The 18,981-nt window shown below is 47.0% G+C and overlaps 1 protein-coding gene across 4 annotated transcripts in view; it reads left to right on the top strand.

Annotated features, from left to right (window-relative positions):
- Positions 1 to 18,981, top strand: part of dmtf1 (cyclin D binding myb-like transcription factor 1) — a 101,068-nt gene that overhangs the window by 14,242 nt on the left and 67,845 nt on the right. The window contains exon 1 of one of the 4 annotated variants that reach the window (XM_073066436.1): positions 1,680 to 1,757. The exons of the other annotated variants lie outside the window; for them this stretch is intronic. The gene's annotated coding sequence lies outside the window, so the exon portion shown is untranslated. Of the gene's footprint in view, positions 1 to 1,679; positions 1,758 to 18,981 lie in introns of those variants that run through there. 4 annotated transcript variants of the gene reach the window in all.

Here is an 18,981-nt window from a genome sequence, read left to right as displayed (position 1 = left end):
GTGGAAGAAGAAACAGCTAGTGTTTCAGATAATTGATCTTTTCAACAGAAACTATATTTAATGCCACACGGTGGTAGAGGTCCAGGAATTCTTCCCCCTTTCTTCCTCTGCTCCATCTCAAAGCAGTAAGTTGCTGGGTCACATGAGGTTACAAAGCTGGGAATCAGGGTACTGCTGAGCTGCTGAACGATTTCAAAGTTTAACATACATTTACTTTCAAAGTACATTTACCGTATACTGCTGTGAGATTCATCTCCTTACAGGCAGAAACACAACAAAAGCCACTAGAAAAATCCCACACAACAAAGACCATCAAACACCCAACGTGCGAAAAAGAACAAATTGTGCAACCAGTAAGAGTAAACAAATAACGCAGAGAATGTGAATCGGAAAATTTCCGAAAGTGAGTCCGCAGCCGGGGAGCCAGTTCCGAGCTGAGGCAAGTGAACCCGGTCCAGGAGCCTGATGGCTGCAGGCTGTAGCCACGAGGCTAGTGAAGCTGGTCCGGGAGCTCGACGGCTGCAGGCTGTAGCCACGAGGCTAGTGAACCCGGTCCAGGAGCCTGATGGCTGCAGGCTGTAGCCACGAGGCTAGTGAACCCGGTCCAGGAGCCTGATGGCTGCAGGCTGTAGCCACGAGGCTAGTGAACCCGGTCCAGGAGCCTGATGGCTGCAGGCTGTAGCCACGAGGCTAGTGAACCCGGTCCAGGAGCCTGATGGCTGCAGGCTGTAGCCACGAGGCAAGTGAACCCGGTCCAGGAGCTCGACGGCTGCAGGCTGTAGCCACGAGGCAAGTGAACCCGGTCCAGGAGCTCGACGGCTGCAGGCTGTAGCCACGAGGCAAGTGAACCCGGTCCAGGAGCTCGACGGCTGCAGGCTGTAGCCACGAGGCTAGTGAAGCTGGTCCAGGAGCTTGACGGTTGCAGGCTGTAGTCACAGGGCCAGTTCCGAGCTGAGGCAAGTGAACCCGGTCCAGGAGTTGGACGGCTGTAGGCTGTAGTCATGGGGCCAGTTCAGCGCTGAGGTGACGCCAATGCTTGCAGGCCACGGCTGCAGAGATTGGTACATCAGTACATCAAAAGGAGATTGGTAATCGGCCTTTACTGACAGAAAAGGTTCTGCTGGAGTCTCACTGAAGGATGATATAATGCAGCACAATAACCTAGCGGTTAGTGTAACGCTGTTACAGCACCAGCAACCCCAGGTTCAATTCCCAGTGCTGTCTGTAAGGTGTTTGTATGTTCTCCCTGTGACCATGTGGGTTTCCTCTGGGTGCTCCAGTTTCCTCCCACATAACAAAGACGTAGGGTTAGTAGGTTACTGGGTCACGTGGGTGTAATTGGCCAATGTGGGCTCGTGGGGCCGGAAGGGCCTGTTACTGTGCTGTATCTCTAAATAAATATAAAACCGGGGGAGCTGCAGAATTGACGAAGAGTAGCTGTTTGGGTAAATCTCAGTGCTGATCAAAATCAAATCAAGTTTAATTATCACTCAACCATACGTGAATAGAGTGGAACTAAACAGCGTTCCTCTGGGGCCAAGGTGCAAAACATACACAGCACATTCAAAACAAGCAAACACGCTTTCTGCGTTATTAAAGGAAATAGAGACAGTTACTATGGCCACAATCTTCCAAATATCTTAGATGCACTGATTGAAAATAAAAGGCACTACAGAAGCTGAAAATCTGAAGTAAAATTGACATTCTGGAAATACTCAGCAGATGAGACAACATCAGAGGAAAGGGGAACTGTAGAGGTATTGGTTTGTTATGTGTACCGGGATACAGTGAAAAGCTTTTGTTTTGCCTGTCATCCAGGCATCATTCCACGTGTGATTACATCAAGATGGTAAAAACAACGCAGAATATAGCTCTACTGAGAAAGTGAAGTGCAGGGGCTGCAACAAGGTAGACTGTGAGATCAGGGTTCATCTTTAACGTATGAGAGGTCTGGTCAAGTGTCGAGGGAGGAGAGGTTAGCTACGTCAGGGTTCCCGAACTGGGTTCCACAGAACCCTGGGTTAATGGTAATGGTCCATGGCATATACGCGATTGGGAACCCCTGGTTAATGTGGTGGACTGGGCTGCCTTCAGAATTCTCTGCAATTGGTTTTGTCTGTCTGATTCAGACTGGCCATTTTGGCTGTTTATATCATCTTGGTTTATCTCTCTTGTGCAACCTGACCTGGGGACTCCCACCCCGCCGGTCAGTTTTGCTGTTTATATAGTCTCGGTTTGTGTCTCTGTTGGGTCTGACCTAGGGACGTCCCACACCACTGGTCAGTTCTGCTGTTTAATCGTCTCAGTTGGTGTCTCTGTTGGGTCTGACTTAGGGTCGTCCCACACCACCGGTCAGTTCTGCTGTTTATATTGTCTCGGTTTGTGTCTGTTGTACGATCTGACCTGAGGACATCCCACACAGCCGGTCAGTTCTGCAGTTTATATAGTCTCGGTTTGTGTCTCTGTTGGGTCTGACCTAGGGACGTCCCACACCACCGGTCAGTTCTGCTGTTTATATAGTCTCGGTTTGTGTCTCTGTTGGGTCTGACCTAGGGACGTCCCACACCACCGGTCAGTTCTGCTGTTTATATAGTCTCGGTTTGTGTCCGTTGTACGATCTGACCTAGGGACGTCCCACACCGCCGGTCAGTTCTGCTGTTTATATAGTCTCGGTTTGTGTCTCTGTTGGGTCTGACCTAGGGACGTCCCACACTGCCGGTCAGTTCTGCTGTTTATATAGTCTCGGTTTGTGTCTCTGTTGGGTCTGACCTAGGGACGTCCCACACCGCCGGTCAGTTCTGCTGTTTATATAGTCTCGGTTTGTGTCTCTGTTGGGTCTGACCTAGGGACGTCCCACACCACCGGTCAGTTCTGCTGTTTATATAGTCTCGGTTTGTGTCTCTGTTGGGTCTGACCTAGGGACGTCCCACACCACCGGTCAGTTCTGCTGTTTATATAGTCTCGGTTTGTGTCCGTTGTACGATCTGACCTAGGGACGTCCCACACCGCCGGTCAGTTCTGCTGTTTATATAGTCTCGGTTTGTGTCTCTGTTGGGTCTGACCTAGGGACGTCCCACACCACCGGTCAGTTCTGCTGTTTATATAGTCTCGGTTTGTGTCTCTGTTGGGTCTGACCTAGGGACGTCCCACACCGCCGGTCAGTTCTGCTGTTTATATAGTCTCGGTTTGTGTCTCTGTTGGGTCTGACCTAGGGACGTCCCACACCACCGGTCAGTTCTGCTGTTTATATTGTCTCGGTTTGTGTCTCTGTTGGGTCTGACCTAGGGACGTCCCACACTGCCGGTCAGTTCTGCTGTTTATATAGTCTCGGTTTGTGTCTCTGTTGGGTCTGACCTAGGGACGTCCCACACCGCCGGTCAGTTCTGCTGTTTATCTAGTCTCGGTTTGTGTCTCTGTTGGGTCTGACCTAGGGACGTCCCACACCGCCGGTCAGTTCTGCTGTTTATATAGTCTCGGTTTGTGTCTCTGTTGGGTCTGACCTAGGGACGTCCCACACCGCCGGTCAGTTCTGCTGTTTATATAGTCTCGGTTTGTGTCTCTGTTGGGTCTGACCTAGGGACGTCCCACACCGCCGGTCAGTTCTGCTGTTTATATTGTCTCGGTTTGTGTCTCTGTTGGGTCTGACCTAGGGACGTCCCACACCGCCGGTCAGTTCTGCTGTTTATATAGTCTCGGTTTGTGTCTCTGTTGGGTCTGACCTAGGGACGTCCCACACCACCGGTCAGTTCTGCTGTTTATATAGTCTCGGTTTGTGTCTCTGTTGGGTCTGACCTAGGGACGTCCCACACCACCGGTCAGTTCTGCTGTTTATCTAGTCTCGGTTTGTGTCTCTGTTGGGTCTGACCTAGGGACGTCCCACACCACCGGTCAGTTCTGCTGTTTATATAGTCTCGGTTTGTGTCTCTGTTGGGTCTGACCTAGGGACGTCCGACACCACCGGTCAGTTCTGCTGTTTATCTAGTCTCGGTTTGTGTCTCTGTTGGGTCTGACCTAGGGACGTCCCACACCGCCGGTCAGTTCTGCTGTTTATATAGTCTCGGTTTGTGTCTCTGTTGGGTCTGACCTAGGGACGTCCCACACCGCCGGTCAGTTCTGCTGTTTATCTAGTCTCGGTTTGTGTCTCTGTTGGGTCTGACCTAGGGACGTCCCACACCACCGGTCAGTTCTGCTGTTTATCTAGTCTCGGTTTGTGTCTCTGTTGGGTCTGACCTAGGGACGTCCCACACCGCCGGTCAGTTCTGCTGTTTATCTAGTCTCGGTTTGTGTCTCTGTTGGGTCTGACCTAGGGACGTCCCACACCACCGGTCAGTTCTGCTGTTTATATAGTCTCGGTTTGTGTCTCTGTTGGGTCTGACCTAGGGACGTCCCACACCACCGGTCAGTTCTGCTGTTTATATAGTCTCGGTTTGTGTCTCTGTTGGGTCTGACTTAGGGACGTCCCACACAGCCGGTCAGTTTTGCTGTTTATATAGTCTCGGTTTGTGTCTCTGTTGGGTCTGACCTAGGGACGTCCCACACCACCGGTCAGTTCTGCTGTTTATATTGTCTCGGTTTGTGTCTCTGTTGGGTCTGACTTAGGGACGTCCCACACCGCCGGTCAGTTCTGCTGTTTATATAGTCTCGGTTTGTGTCTCTGTTGGGTCTGACCTAGGGTCGTCCCACACCGCCGGTCAGTTCTGCTGTTTATATAGTCTCGGTTTGTGTCTCTGTTGGGTCTGACCTAGGGACGTCCCACACCGCCGGTCAGTTCTGCTGTTTATATAGTCTCGGTTTGTGTCTCTGTTGGGTCTGACCTAGGGACGTCCCACACCACCGGTCAGTTCTGCTGTTTATATAGTCTCGGTTTGTGTCTCTGTTGGGTCTGACCTAGGGACGTCCCACACCGCCGGTCAGTTCTGCTGTTTATATAGTCTCGGTTTGTGTCTCTGTTGGGTCTGACCTAGGGACGTCCCACACCGCCGGTCAGTTCTGCTGTTTATATAGTCTCGGTTTGTGTCTCTGTTGGGTCTGACCTAGGGACGTCCCACACCGCCGGTCAGTTCTGCTGTTTATATAGTCTCTGTTGGGTCTGACCTAGGGACGTCCCACACCACCGGTCAGTTCTGCTGTTTATCTAGTCTCGGTTTGTGTCTCTGTTGGGTCTGACCTAGGGACGTCCCACACCACCGGTCAGTTCTGCTGTTTATCTAGTCTCGGTTTGTGTCTCTGTTGGGTCTGACCTAGGGACGTCCCACACCACCGGTCAGTTCTGCTGTTTATCTAGTCTCGGTTTGTGTCTCTGTTGGGTCTGACCTAGGGACGTCCCACACCGCCGGTCAGTTCTGCTGTTTATCTAGTCTCGGTTTGTGTCTCTGTTGGGTCTGACCTAGGGACGTCCCACACCGCCGGTCAGTTCTGCTGTTTATCTAGTCTCGGTTTGTGTCTCTGTTGGGTCTGACCTAGGGACGTCCCACACCGCCGGTCAGTTCTGCTGTTTATATAGTCTCGGTTTGTGTCTCTGTTGGGTCTGACCTAGGGACGTCCCACACCACCGGTCAGTTCTGCTGTTTATATAGTCTCGGTTTGTGTCTCTGTTGGGTCTGACCTAGGGACGTCCCACACTGCCGGTCAGTTCTGCTGTTTATATAGTCTCGGTTTGTGTCTCTGTTGGGTCTGACCTAGGGACGTCCCACACCACCGGTCAGTTCTGCTGTTTATATAGTCTCGGTTTGTGTCTCTGTTGGGTCTGACCTAGGGACGTCCCACACCACCGGTCAGTTCTGCTGTTTATATAGTCTCGGTTTGTGTCTCTGTTGGGTCTGACCTAGGGACGTCCCACACCACCGGTCAGTTCTGCTGTTTATATAGTCTCGGTTTGTGTCTCTGTTGGGTCTGACCTAGGGACGTCCCACACCGCCGGTCAGTTCTGCTGTTTATATAGTCTCGGTTTGTGTCTCTGTTGGGTCTGACCTAGGGACGTCCCACACCACCGGTCAGTTCTGCTGTTTATATAGTCTCGGTTTGTGTCTCTGTTGGGTCTGACCTAGGGACGTCCCACACCACCGGTCAGTTCTGCTGTTTATATAGTCTCGGTTTGTGTCTGTTGTACGATCTGACCTAGGGACGTCCCACACCGCCGGTCAGTTCTGCTGTTTATATAGTCTCGGTTTGTGTCTCTGTTGGGTCTGACCTAGGGACGTCCCACACCGCCGGTCAGTTCTGCTGTTTATATAGTCTCGGTTTGTGTCTCTGTTGGGTCTGACCTAGGGACGTCCCACACTGCTGCTCTTAGCAGCACTTAACAGATACTCAGTCATCTTCTAACTGCCCCTAGTAACACACTCACCTGGTCTTCTCATCTCCTCAGTAACCCTGGTGTTACCCTATCTCTCCTATTCACTTTGGCATATTCTTTCTTCACACCATGGTTCTCTACAGCATAGACTACTGTGGTTATCTGTCTTTTTGATCATGAAGCTTTAATTCTTTTTCTCTTTTCCACAGATGCTGTTTTTGACATTTTCTTTTTATCTTGAGAAGCCCTGACCATCAGGATAAGAATGAGTCTGTAACCCTAGAATCTATAAGCAATGTAGTTTAACCTTCATATAGGGGAGTTTTTCCCCCCTTTGGGATTAATAATCAGGGAGAAAGGTGGTGGGAGAGGCAGATACAATAAAGGGTGTTTGAGATGTTTAGATAGGCACCTGAATGTGCAGGAAATGGACATTGTGTAGGCAGAAAGCATTAGTTTAGTTGGCCATTTGATTATTAATTGAATTTATTTGGCATAGTATCGCGGGTCGAAGGGCCTGTTCCTGTGCTTTACTGTTCTATGTTTTGAAGATGCCCCCAATAGTGGGGAATGTTGTGTCCTTGAGTTGGCTCAGTTTACAACCCTCCCAGCCTCCTTTGACCCTGTGCATTGGCATCTCCACACTAGACAGTGATGCAACCAATCAGAATACTCTGATCATTGAGGATCATTCAGAGAAATGTTGTAGAAGATCTTGGTCTCCCTGATTCTTATTTTAACATGAATCCTCTTACTATGCAGACATAATCAGCGATGAAACGTGGCTCAGCCTGTGACTACACGAGGATTAACAGTATTTTCACTGTAAGCCAACCTGTAGTTTACTTTCAGGGAGCAGAGTAAAGAATCTCAGGGTTGTATGTGGTGACATGTATATACTCCAATAATAAATTTTACTTTGAACTTTGAGTTTGAAGGAGTTAAGAATTGGGTTGTTAAAATGTCACAGCCTTATTTGACCCTAGTATGTAATGGGATCAAGTGGACCCTTTGGTTCGAGTACTGAAAACAGAAAATGCTGGAAACACTCATCAGGTCAGGCAGCATCTGTGGAGAGAGTTAATATTGGAATTGGTTTATTACTGTCACATGTACTGAGATACAGTGAAAAGTTTGTTTGTTCTTACGGATCAAATCATTCCAAAGTGGACTGAGGTAGAACAGGGTAAAACAATAGCAGAATGCAGAATAAAGTGTATTAGTTGCCAAGAAAGTGCAGTGCAAGGTCATAATGAGGTTAATTGTGAGCTCAAAAGTCCATCTTATCGTACTAGGGAGTTGATCAATAGTCTGATAACAGCGGCGTAAAGGATGTCCTTGAGCCTGGTGGTTGGTGCTTTCAGGCTTTTGTATCTTCTGCACGATGGGAGAGGGGAGAAGGGAGAATGTCCAGGGTGGGTGGGACCTTTGATCATACTAGCTGCTTTACCGAAGCAGTGAGAAGTGTAGACAAGAGTCTGTGGGGGAGAGACTGGTTTCCATGACATCCTGAGCTGTGTCCACAACTGTGCAGAGTTTTTGCAGTCATGTGCAGAGCAGTTTGCGTACCGAGCTGTGATGCTAGTGTTGCAGGTTGGTAATGCTTTATCAGAACATGAAGAGAGGGATTGTTTACTCCAGAGCATCAAAGGCTGGTGGGGGGGGGGGGGGGGGGTGTCCAGGTAAGTTTACAGAATTGTGAAAGGCCCAGATAGGGTAGATGGTCAAAGTCTTTTTTGCTGGGTTGAAATATCAAATGCTAGAGGGCATAGGTTTAAGGTGCGAGGGGGAAAGTTTGAAGGAGGTTTGCCAGGTTTTGTGAAATTGTGGCGCAGTTCGGCAGCTTCAGTCGAGTAGTGGACCAGCTTCTATTGGGGAATGGCCTCCTGTTTCTCTCTCCTTTTACAGCCATTTACTGCATCTCTTTGTGATTCTGTTTTCGAGTCTGCTCCCAGCACGTGCCACCAGTGAACAAATAGGTTTCAGCCTAAGAATGCAGTCTTCATTGGAAAATCCATTATTGGCTTGGGCGTGGCAATGGAGGTAGCAGATTCATATCTTTATCAAGGCACAAGCGACCACCCTTCAGTACGAGTGCACCCGTTTGCAGTTTCTAAAACTGGACCTTGACCTTTGGCTGTGCCCTCTGGCTGTCAGCCCAAGGACCCATCCATCGATCATGGGTTTGATCTTCAGGCCTCAGGCTCCATCAAATTTCTGGTCAGCAGCTTCAGGGCATGTCAAATACCATCACCTCTACACACTTGATAGCAAATACAGATTTCAAGGTTCAAGATTGTTTAATGGCATTTCCAGTGCACAAGTGTAAAGGAGAACAGAGTTGTTGCTACTCTAGATCGACACAGCACAAAGATTAAGATAGCGTGGTTGGGGGCTTGGAGGTGTTGATCAGTCTCACTGCTTGGGGAAAGTAACTTTTTGAGTCTGGTGGTCCTGGCATGGATGCTATTTAGCCTTCTCCCTGATGGAAGAAGAACAATCAGTCCCTGAGATTATGATGCAGTCCTTTTATAGTATCAGGCTTTTCCAAAGTGTATTTGCCATTGGTGAGCTGCTTTTGAAGTCACTGGTGCAGCAGATACAAAATTTCATTGGAACATAGCAAACCTCAGAAGCAGCAATGGAATAAGAACGTGGTAACCATCTGAAAGCAGTGTTGATCCACTGATTTGCCCTGATTCAGGACATTAGGATAATTCCTCTTCAAAATAATGCCATGTTATCTTACTGTGAACATTATCTTAATGTGCACGCAGAGAGAGTAGAGCCCTTTCCCACCACTGCCTGTAAGAAGTTTGTATGTTTTTGCCATGACCTTGTGGGCTTCCTCTGGGTGCGCCAGTTTCCTCCCACACTCCAAACACATACAGGTTAGGGTCAATGAGTTGTGAACGTGCAGTGTTGGTGCCAGATGCACATTTCAGTGTGTTTTCAAAGGAAAACAAGAAAGGCAGCATGATCATCAACCCCCCGGATCCCCCATCCCCACACAAAAAACAAACAGAAACAAAACAGGAACATGAACCCCCGCACAAAAACAGAATAGGCACAACAACCCCCAAATCCCTGCTCCAGCACAAAAAAAAGCAAACAAAACAGAACAGGCACATTGACATTTGATGTTCATGGGTCCAATGTCCATTTAGGAATCGGATGGCAGAGGGGAAGAAGTTGTTCCTGCCTCACTGAATGTGGGCCTTCGGGCTTGTGAATCTCCTTCCTGATGGTAACAACGAGAAGAGAACATGTCCTGAGTGATGGGGTCCTTAATAATGGACACCGCCTTTCTGAGGCACCACTCCTTGATTTGATGTACATGTGACAAATAAAGCAAATCTTTTAATCTTTAATTTAATGTCTGGCTCCAGAGATGGTGCTGATGACAGTACTGACTGAAGCATCACCTTGAATCTCAAAGCACTGATTGGGACTTTAACCTGACACCTGCAACCCACTTAAGACTCAGACTGCAAGATTGGTTCAGTGAACAGTTGGCTTGGCTTGGTCACCTAACAAAAGGCAAAACAGTACAGAAGACAGAGTAACGCATTCACTCCATCTCTGATTTAGATGAAGATTAGCTTTATTTGCCACATGTGCATTGAAACAGTGAAAAGGGCCATTTGCATCAACAACCAACACAATCCGAGGAGGTGCTGGGGGCAGCCCGCGAGTGTCGCCGTGCTTCTGGCGCCAACGTGAATGCCCACAGCTGACTAACCCTAGCCCGTACTGCACGGAAATATGGGAGGAATCCAGAGCACCTGGAGGAAACCCACCTGGTCACGGGGAGAACATACAAGCCCCTTGAAGTGGCAGCGGGAATGGAACCACATCGTCATCACTGCCACTATAAAGCGTTATGCTAACCGCTACACTGAAAGGTGAATCACCATTTCACTGGAGGTCTGACTCCCAGACAAAGTTCCACTGCACAACTCTCAGTGACTGAGGAAAGAGCTAACTCTGTTTCCTGCATTTCACCACTCTGGGCAGGACTTCGTATCTCAAGTTCATTGCAAGACCTGTTTATGGCCGGAGTATATAACATTTACAGTGAAATAAACATTGTGCAAACCAGAGTTTCTTATGCCTGCCCAGAGTGAGGTCATCACTCACAAGGGATGCATAGTTACCCCCCTTCACCATTAATTTAGCCCCATGCAACATGAGTTTTTAGTGATTCGAATCAGAATCAGGTTTAATATCACCGGAATATGTCGTGAATTTTGTTAACTTAGCGACAGCAATATGATGATAATATAGAGGGGAAGAAAGTAAATCAATTGCATTAGGTATTTATAGCAAGGGACGACTGCACAAGTGTTTGGATGTCAGTGAGTTAGACCGGCGCAGAGAGTTTAAAAGGAGACAGATTTTTCTTCAGCGGTTTGATCGAGGGACGACTGCGCGAGTGTGTGGATGTCAGCAAGTTAGACCGGCATAAAGTTTAAAAGGGAACAGCTTTATAGAGCGGGAGACAGAGTAGGAGGGCTTTGGTTCAATGGAACTTCGGTGATAGCAGGCCAAGGCCAGGTAGGTTATCTTTGAAACAGGAAGTATGCCTGTGACGCCAGTGTTCTGTACTGGGAAGTGCGGGAGACTCCCAGACTCCCAGAAGGCCACATCTGTGTCAGGTACGTCAGTCGGTCACACTCTGAGACCGACTGTGCACACCGAGACACTGTCTGGGACCATTGTACACATCGACATACTCTCTGGGACCGACTGTGCACACCGAGACACTGTCTGGGACCATTGTACACACCGACATACTCTCTGGGACTGACTGTGCACACCGAGACACTGTCTGGGACCGACTGTGCACACCGAGACACTGTCTGGGACCGACTGTGCACACCGAGACACTGTCTGGGACCGACTGTGCACACCGAGACACTGTCTGGGACCGACTGTGCACACCGACATACTCTCTGGAACCAACTGTGCACACCGAGACACTGTCTGGGACCGACTGTGCACACCGAGACACTGTCTGGGACCGACTGTGCACACCGACATACTCTCTGGAACCAACTGTGCACACCGAGACACTGTCTGGGACCATTGTACACACCGACATACTCTCTGGGACCAACTGTGTACACCGAGACACTCTCAGAGACCAACTGTGTACCCTTAGGGACCATGTTAAGGAACTGGAGCTGCAGCTCAATGACTTTCATCTGGTCAGGAGGAGTGAGGAGGTAATAGAGAAGAGCTATAGGCAAGTAGTCACACCGGGGCCTCAAGAGACAGATAAGTGGGTAACAGTCAAGAGAGAGAAGGGCAAGAGGCAGATACTTCAGAGTACCTCTGTGGCTGTCCCTCTTAACAATAAGTACTCCTGTTTGAGCACTGTTGGGGGGGGGGTGAATCGGCCTACCTGGGGGAAGCAAAGGTGGTTGTGCCTCTGGCACAGAGTCTGGCCCTGTGGCTCAGAAGGGTAGGGAAAGGAAGAAGGTAGTAGTAATAGGGGACTTTATAGTTAGGGGGTCAGACAGGCGATTCTGTGGATGCAGGAAAGAAATGCAGATGGTAATTTGCCTCCCAGGTGCCAGGGTCCGGGATGTTTCTGATCACGTCCACAATATCCTGAAGTGGGAAGGTGAACAGCCAGAGGTCGTGGTACATATTGGTGCCAACGACATAAGTAGGAAAAGGGAGGAGGTCTTGAAAACAGACTACAGAGAGTTAGGAAGGAAGTTGGGAAGCAGGACCTCAAGGGTAGTGATCTCGGGATTATTGTCTGTGGCACGTGACAGTGAGTATAGGAATAGAGTGAGGTGGAGGATAAATGTGTGGCTGAGGGATTGGAGCAAGGGGCAGGGATTCAAATTTCTGGATCATTGGGACCTCTCTTAGGGCAGGCATGACCTGTAGAAAAAGGACGGGTTGCACTTGAATCTGAGGGGGGACCAATATCCTGGCAGGGAGGTTTGCTAAGGCTGTTAAGGAGAGTTTAAACTAGAATTGCTGGGGGGAGGGAACTGAATTTAAGAGACGGAGGAAGGGGCTGTGAGCTCACAAATAGAGAAAGCTTGGAGACAGTGCGAGAGGGAGGATAGGCAGTTGATAGAGAAGGGATGCGCTTAGACCAATGGTTTGAAATGTGTCCATTTTATTGCAAGAAGCATCATGAACAAAGCGGATGAGTTTAGAACATGGATCAGTACTTGGAGCTATGATGTTGTGGCTATTACAGAGACTTGGATGGTACAGGGGCAGGAATGGTTACTTAGAGTGCCAGGCTTTAGATGTTGCAGAAAGGACAGGGAGGGAGGCAAAAGAGGTGGGGGCATGGCACTGCTGCTCAGAGATAGTGTCATAGCTGCAGAAAAGGAGGAAGTCATGGAGGGATTGTCTGCAGAGTCAGGAAGGCGGTCAATAACTCTGGGTATTGTTTTTAGAGACCACCCAATAGTAATAGGGACATTGAGGAGCAGATAGGGAGACAGATTCTGGAAAGGTAATAATAACAAGGTTGTTGTGGTGGGAGATTTTAATTTCCCAAATATTGATTGGCATCTCCCTAGAGCAAGGGGTTTAGATGGGGTGGAGTTTGTTAGGAGTGTTCAGGAAGGTTTCTTGACACAATATATGGATAAGCCTAAAAGAAGAGAGGCTGTACATGATCTGGTATTGGGAAATGAACCTGGTCAGGTGTCAGGTCTCTCAGTACGAGGGCATTTTGAAGATAGTGATCATAATTCTATCTCCTTTACCATAGCATTGGAGAGGGATAGGAACAGACAAGTTAGGAAAGTGCTTAATTGGAGTAAGGGAAATATGAAACTATCAGGCAGGAACTTGGAAACATAAATTGGGAACAGATGTTCTCAGGGAAATGTACAGCAGAAATGTGGCAAATGTTCAAATGTGGCATTCTGCATAGGTACGTTCCAATGAGATGGAAGGGACGGTAGGGTACAGGAACCATGGTGTACAAAGACTGTTGAAAATCTAGTTAAGAAGAAAAGAAAAGCTTACAAAAGGTTCAAAAAACTAGGTAATGATAGAGAACTAGAAGATTATAAGGCCAGCAGGAAGGAGCTTAAGAATGAAATTAGGAGAGCCAAAAGGGGCCATGAGAAGGCCTTGGCGAGCAGGATAAAGGAAAACCCCAAGGCATTCTACAAGTATGTGTAGAGCAAGAGGATAAGACATGAGAGAATAGGACCTATCAAGTGTGACAGTGGGGAAAGTGTGTATGGAACCGGAGGAGATAGCAGAGATACTTAATGAATACTTTGCTTCAGTGTTCACTACGGAAAAGGATCTTGGCGATTGCAGGCATGACATAGCGGGTTAAAAAGCTTGAGCAGATAGATATTAAGAAAGAGGATGTGCTGGAGCTTTTGGAAAGCAACAAGTTGGATAAGATGCCGGGACCGGATGAGATGTACCCCAGGCTACTGTGGGAGGCGAGGGAGGAGATTGCTGAGCCTCTGGTGATGATCTCTGCATCATCAATGGGGATGGGAGAGGTTCCGGAGGATTGGAGGGTTGCAGATGTTGTTCTATTATTCAAGAAAGGGAGTAGAGATAGCCCAGGAAATTATAGACCGGTGAGTCTTACTTCAGTTGTTGGTAAGTTGATGGAAAAGATCCTGAGAGGCAGGATTTATGAACATTTGGAGAGGCATAATATGATTAGGAATAGTCAGCATGGCTTTGTCAAAGGCAGGTTGTGCCTTACGAGCCTGATTGAATTTTTTTGAGGATGTGACTAAACAGATTGATGAAGGTAGAGCAGTAGATGCAGTGTATATGGATTTCAGCAAGGCATTTGATAAGTTACCTCATGCAGGGCTTATTGAGAAGGTAAGGAGGCATGGGATCCAAGGGGACCTTGCTTTATGGATCCAGAATTGGCTTGCCCACAGAAGACAAAGAGTGGTTATAGACTGATCATATTCTGCATGGAGGTCAGTGATCAGTGGTGTGCCTCAGGGATCTGTTCTGGGACCTTACTCTTTGTGATTTTTATAAATGACCTGGATAAGGAAGTGGAAGGATGGGTTAATAAATTTGCTGATGACACAAAGGTTGGAGGTGTTGTGGATAGTCTGGAGGGCTGTCAGAGGTTATAGCAGGACAATGATAGGATGCAAAACTGGGCTGAGAAGTGGCAGATGGAGTTCAACCCAGATAAGTGTGAGGTGGTTCATCTTGATAGGTCAAATATGATGGCAGAATATAGTATGAATGGTAAGACTCTTGGCAGTGTGGAGGTTCAGAGGGATCTTGGGGTCTGAGTCAATAGGACACTCAAAGCTGCTGCACAGGTTGACTGTTTGGTGATGAATGCATACAGTGCATTGGCCTTCATAACTGTGGGACTGAGTTTAAGAGCCGAGAGGTAATGTTACAGATATATAGGACCCTGGTCAGGCCCCTCTTGGAGTACTGTGCTCAGTTCTGGTCACCGCACTAGAGGAAGGTTGTGGAAACTATAGAAAGGGTGCAGAGGAGATTTATAAGAATGTTGCCTGGATTGGGGAGCATACCTTATGAGAATAGGTTGAGTGAACTCGGCCTTTTCTCCTTGGAGTGGCGGAGGATGAGAGGTGACCTGATAGAGGTGTATAAAATAATGAGAGGCATTGATTGTGTGGATAGTCAGAGGCTTTTTGCCAGGGCTGAAATGGCAAATACGAGAGGGCACAGTTTTAAGGTGCTTGGAAGTAGGTACAGAGGAGATGTCAGGGGTAAGTGGAATGGGCTGCCGGCGACGGTGGTGGAGGCAGATACAATAGGGTCTTTTAAGAGACTCCTGAATAGGCACATGGAGCGTAGAAAAATAGAGGGCTATGCATAACCTTAGGTAATTTCTAAGTAAGTACATCTCCGACACAGCATTGTGGGCCGAAGGGCCTGTATTGTGTTGTAGGTTTTCTATGTTTATTTTTATATATGTATAATATACACACACACAAACCCCATTTCCAGAAAAGTTGGGATATTTTCCAAAATGCAATAAAAACAAAAATCTGTGATATGTTAATTCACGTAAACCTTTATTTAACTGACAAAAGTACATTAAAAAGTAACACTTTTTAATCGTTTTGGAACTAGGATACTAATTGTAGTAGATTTGCAATTGGAAATTTTGTCCATTCTTGCTTGATATAAGACTTCAGCTGCTCAACAGTCCATGGTCTCCGTTGTCTGATTCTCCTCTTCATGATGCGCCATACATTTTCAATAGGAGATAGATCTGGACTGGCAGCAGGCCAGTCAAGCACACGCACTCTGTGTCTACAAAGCCACGCTGTTGTAGCCTGTGCAGAATGTGGTGTGACATTGTCCTGCTGAAATAAGCATGGACGTCCCGGGAAGAGACATCACCTTGATGGCAACATATGTCTCTCTTAAATCCTAATATACGCCTCAGAGTCAATGGTACCTTCACATACATGCAACTCACTCATGCCGTGGGCACTGATGCACCCCCATACTATCACAGATGCTGGCTTTTGCACCTTTCGCTGATAACAATCAGGATGGTCGTTTTCATCTTTGGCATGGAGAACTCGATGCCCATTTTTTCCGAAAACTAGCTGAAATGTGGACTCATCTGACCATAGCACACGGTTCCACAGTCTTTCGGTCCATCTGAGATGAGCTCGGGCCCAGAGAACTCGCCGGCGTTTCTGCATAGAGTTGATGTATGGCTTCCTCCTTGCGTAATACAGTTTCAAGTTGCATTTCTGGATGCAGCAACGGACTGCGTTAAGTGACAATGGTTTTCCGAAGTACTCCCGAGCCCAGGTGGCTATAATTGCCACAGTAGCATGACAGTTTCTTAGGCAGTGCTGCCTGAGGGCTCGAAGATCACGCGCATTCAACAGTGGTTTCCAACCTTGCCCTTTACGCACTGAGATGTCTCTGAATTCTTTGAATCTTTTCACAATATTATGTACTGTAGTTGTTGAAAGACCTAAATTCTCTGCTATCTTGCATTGGGAAATGTTCCTTTTGAACTGACTAACAATTCTGTCACGAATTTTGGCACAAAGGGGTGAGCCACGACCCATCCTTGCTTGCAAAGACTGAGCCTTTGATGGACGCTACTTTTATACCCAGTCATGATACCTCACCTGCTACCAATTAGCCTGCTTAATGTGGAGTCTTCCAAACCAGTGTTACTTGAATATTCTGTGCACTTTTCAATCTTATTTTAACTCTGTCCCAACTTTTGCTGAGTGTGTTGCAGTCATCAAATTCTAAATTTGTGTATATTTTTAAAATACAATTAAGTTGGTCAGTAAAACTATTGAAAATCTTTTCTTTGTACTTTTATCAGTTAAATAAAGGTTCACGTGAATTAACATATCACAGATTTTTGTTTTTACTGCATTTTGGAAAATATCCCAACTCTTCTGGAAATGGGGTTTGTATATAAAATAGATTAAAAATAGTGCAAAAGCAGAAATAATATTTTTTTAATAAGTGATGTAGTGTTCATGGGTTCAATGTCCATTTAGGAATCAGATGACAGGGGAAGAAGGTGTTCCTGAATCACTGAGTATGTGCCTTTAGGCTTCTGTATCTCCTTCCTGATGGTAACAATGAGAAGAGGGCGTGTTCTGGGTGAAGGGGGTGTTTAATAATAGATGCTGCCTTCTGTGGCACCACTCCTTGAAGATGCCTTGAATACTATGGAGCCTAGTACCCAAGATGGAGCTGACATTTTGTAGCTTCTTTTGATCCTGTGGAGTACTCCCCACCCCCATACGGTGATGCAGCCTGTCAGTGTGCCCTCCTCTGTACCTCTGAAAGTTTTTGAGTATTTTAAGTGACAAACCAAATCTCCAAGCTTCTAATGAAGTTTAGCCACTGTCTTGCTTTCTTTATAGCTGCATTGATATGTTGGGTCCAGGTTAGATCCTCAGACATCTTGACAGCCAGGAACTTGAAATTGCTCACTCTCCAGTTTTGATCCCTCAATGAGGACTCTCGCGTGTTCCCTCGTCTTACCCTTCTTGGAGTCCATTATCAGCTCTTTGGTCATACTGACATTGATTGCAAGGTTGGTGCTGTGACACCACTCAGATAGCTGGTATATCTTGCTCCTGTACGTGCTTTTGTCTCCATCTGAGATTCTACCAACAATAGTTGTATGATCAGCAAATTTAGTTGGTATTTGAGCTATACCTAGTCATGGGTATAGAGAAAGTAAAACTGTGGGCTTAGCATACACCCCTGAGGTGCACCAGAATTGATAATCAGCGAGGAGAAGATACTATTACTAATCAGCACAGATTGGGGTCTTCCGGTTAGGAAATTGAGGATCAAATTGCAGAGGGAGGTACAGAGGTCCAGGTCCTATAGCTTATTGATCAGAATGGTGGGAATGATGGTGTTAAAAGCTGAACTATAGTCAATAAACAGCATCCAGATATAGGTGTTTGTGTTGTCCAGGTGATCTAGGGCCATTGAGATTGCATCTGCTGTAGACCTATTGTGGTGATAGGCAAATTGCAGTGGGTCCAGGTCCTTGCTGATGAGGCAGGAGTTGATTCTAGCCATGACTAACCTCTCAAAGCATTTTGTCACTGTAGATATAAGAGCTACTGGATGATAGCCATTAAGACAGCCCACACTACTCTTCTTGGACACTGATATAATTGTCGCCGTTTTGCCGCAGGTGGGAACTTCCAAGCGTAGCAGTGAGAGGTTGAAAATTTGCAGGCCATTATTGGAGATGGAACCAACAATTATGTCCATCCTTAAACTGAAATGCCTTTGAGTTGGAGTCACCGTAATACAGCATTGAATGCAGACCTTTGGCCCAGTAACTCAGTTGCACACGATGTTGGTGAGGCCGAATTTGCAGTGTCGAGTCCAGTTCTGGTCACCTAACTTACAGGGAAAATATCAATAAAATTGGATGAGTTGTGAGAAAATTTACAAGTTAGAGGTTAAATAGGTTAGGACTTTATTCCCTAGAGTGTAGGAGAATGAGGAGGAGATTTCATAGAGGTCTACAAGATTATGAGGGGTATCAATAAAGTGAAGGCTTTTTACCCTGAGGTTGGGTAAGAATAGAACTGGAGGACATGGGTTAAGGATGAAAGATGAAAGGAGAACACGTGGAGGGATCTTGTCACCTAGTTGTGAGTGAAGTTCAGTTTCAACATCTAAGAGAAATTTGGATAAGTACATGGATGGGAGGGGTGTAAGTCAATGGGACTAGGTAGAATAATGGCATGAACTAGATGGGGTGAAGGGTGTGCTTCGGTGCTGTAGTGTTCTATGATTATAACTGCATGCTAAAGAAGATGACCACCAAACCAGACTCATTTGGCCCATATCCCTTTAAACAATCCTACCCATGCACTTAATGTCATTTTTTAAAATGTCTATTGTCTTAAATATTGTTATTAATTGATGATGTAGTAACCTACTGCAGTTCATGTTGTCAAGGTTATTGCATCATCAATGCTGTATTGTGTTGATGACTTTAGCCTTGTGATGGTGAAAGAACAACTTTGTATTTACACACCAGAGTGGTGAGTCTTGTGGGAGGGTGGGAATCTGTAGTTATTCTATCACAATAAGTCATTGTTGAGTCCACCAGACTCAGAAACAGTTCCTTTCCCCAAGCAGTAAGGCTGATCTCCACCCACTAACCCACCACACCACATCCGCGACCACCA

Source organism: Hemitrygon akajei, chromosome 14 (genome assembly GCF_048418815.1).
Source record: "Hemitrygon akajei chromosome 14, sHemAka1.3, whole genome shotgun sequence".
NCBI lineage: Eukaryota > Metazoa > Chordata > Chondrichthyes > Myliobatiformes > Dasyatidae > Hemitrygon > Hemitrygon akajei.
Note: the sequence above shows the minus strand (reverse complement) of the source record. Positions and strands in the feature narration are given on the sequence as shown.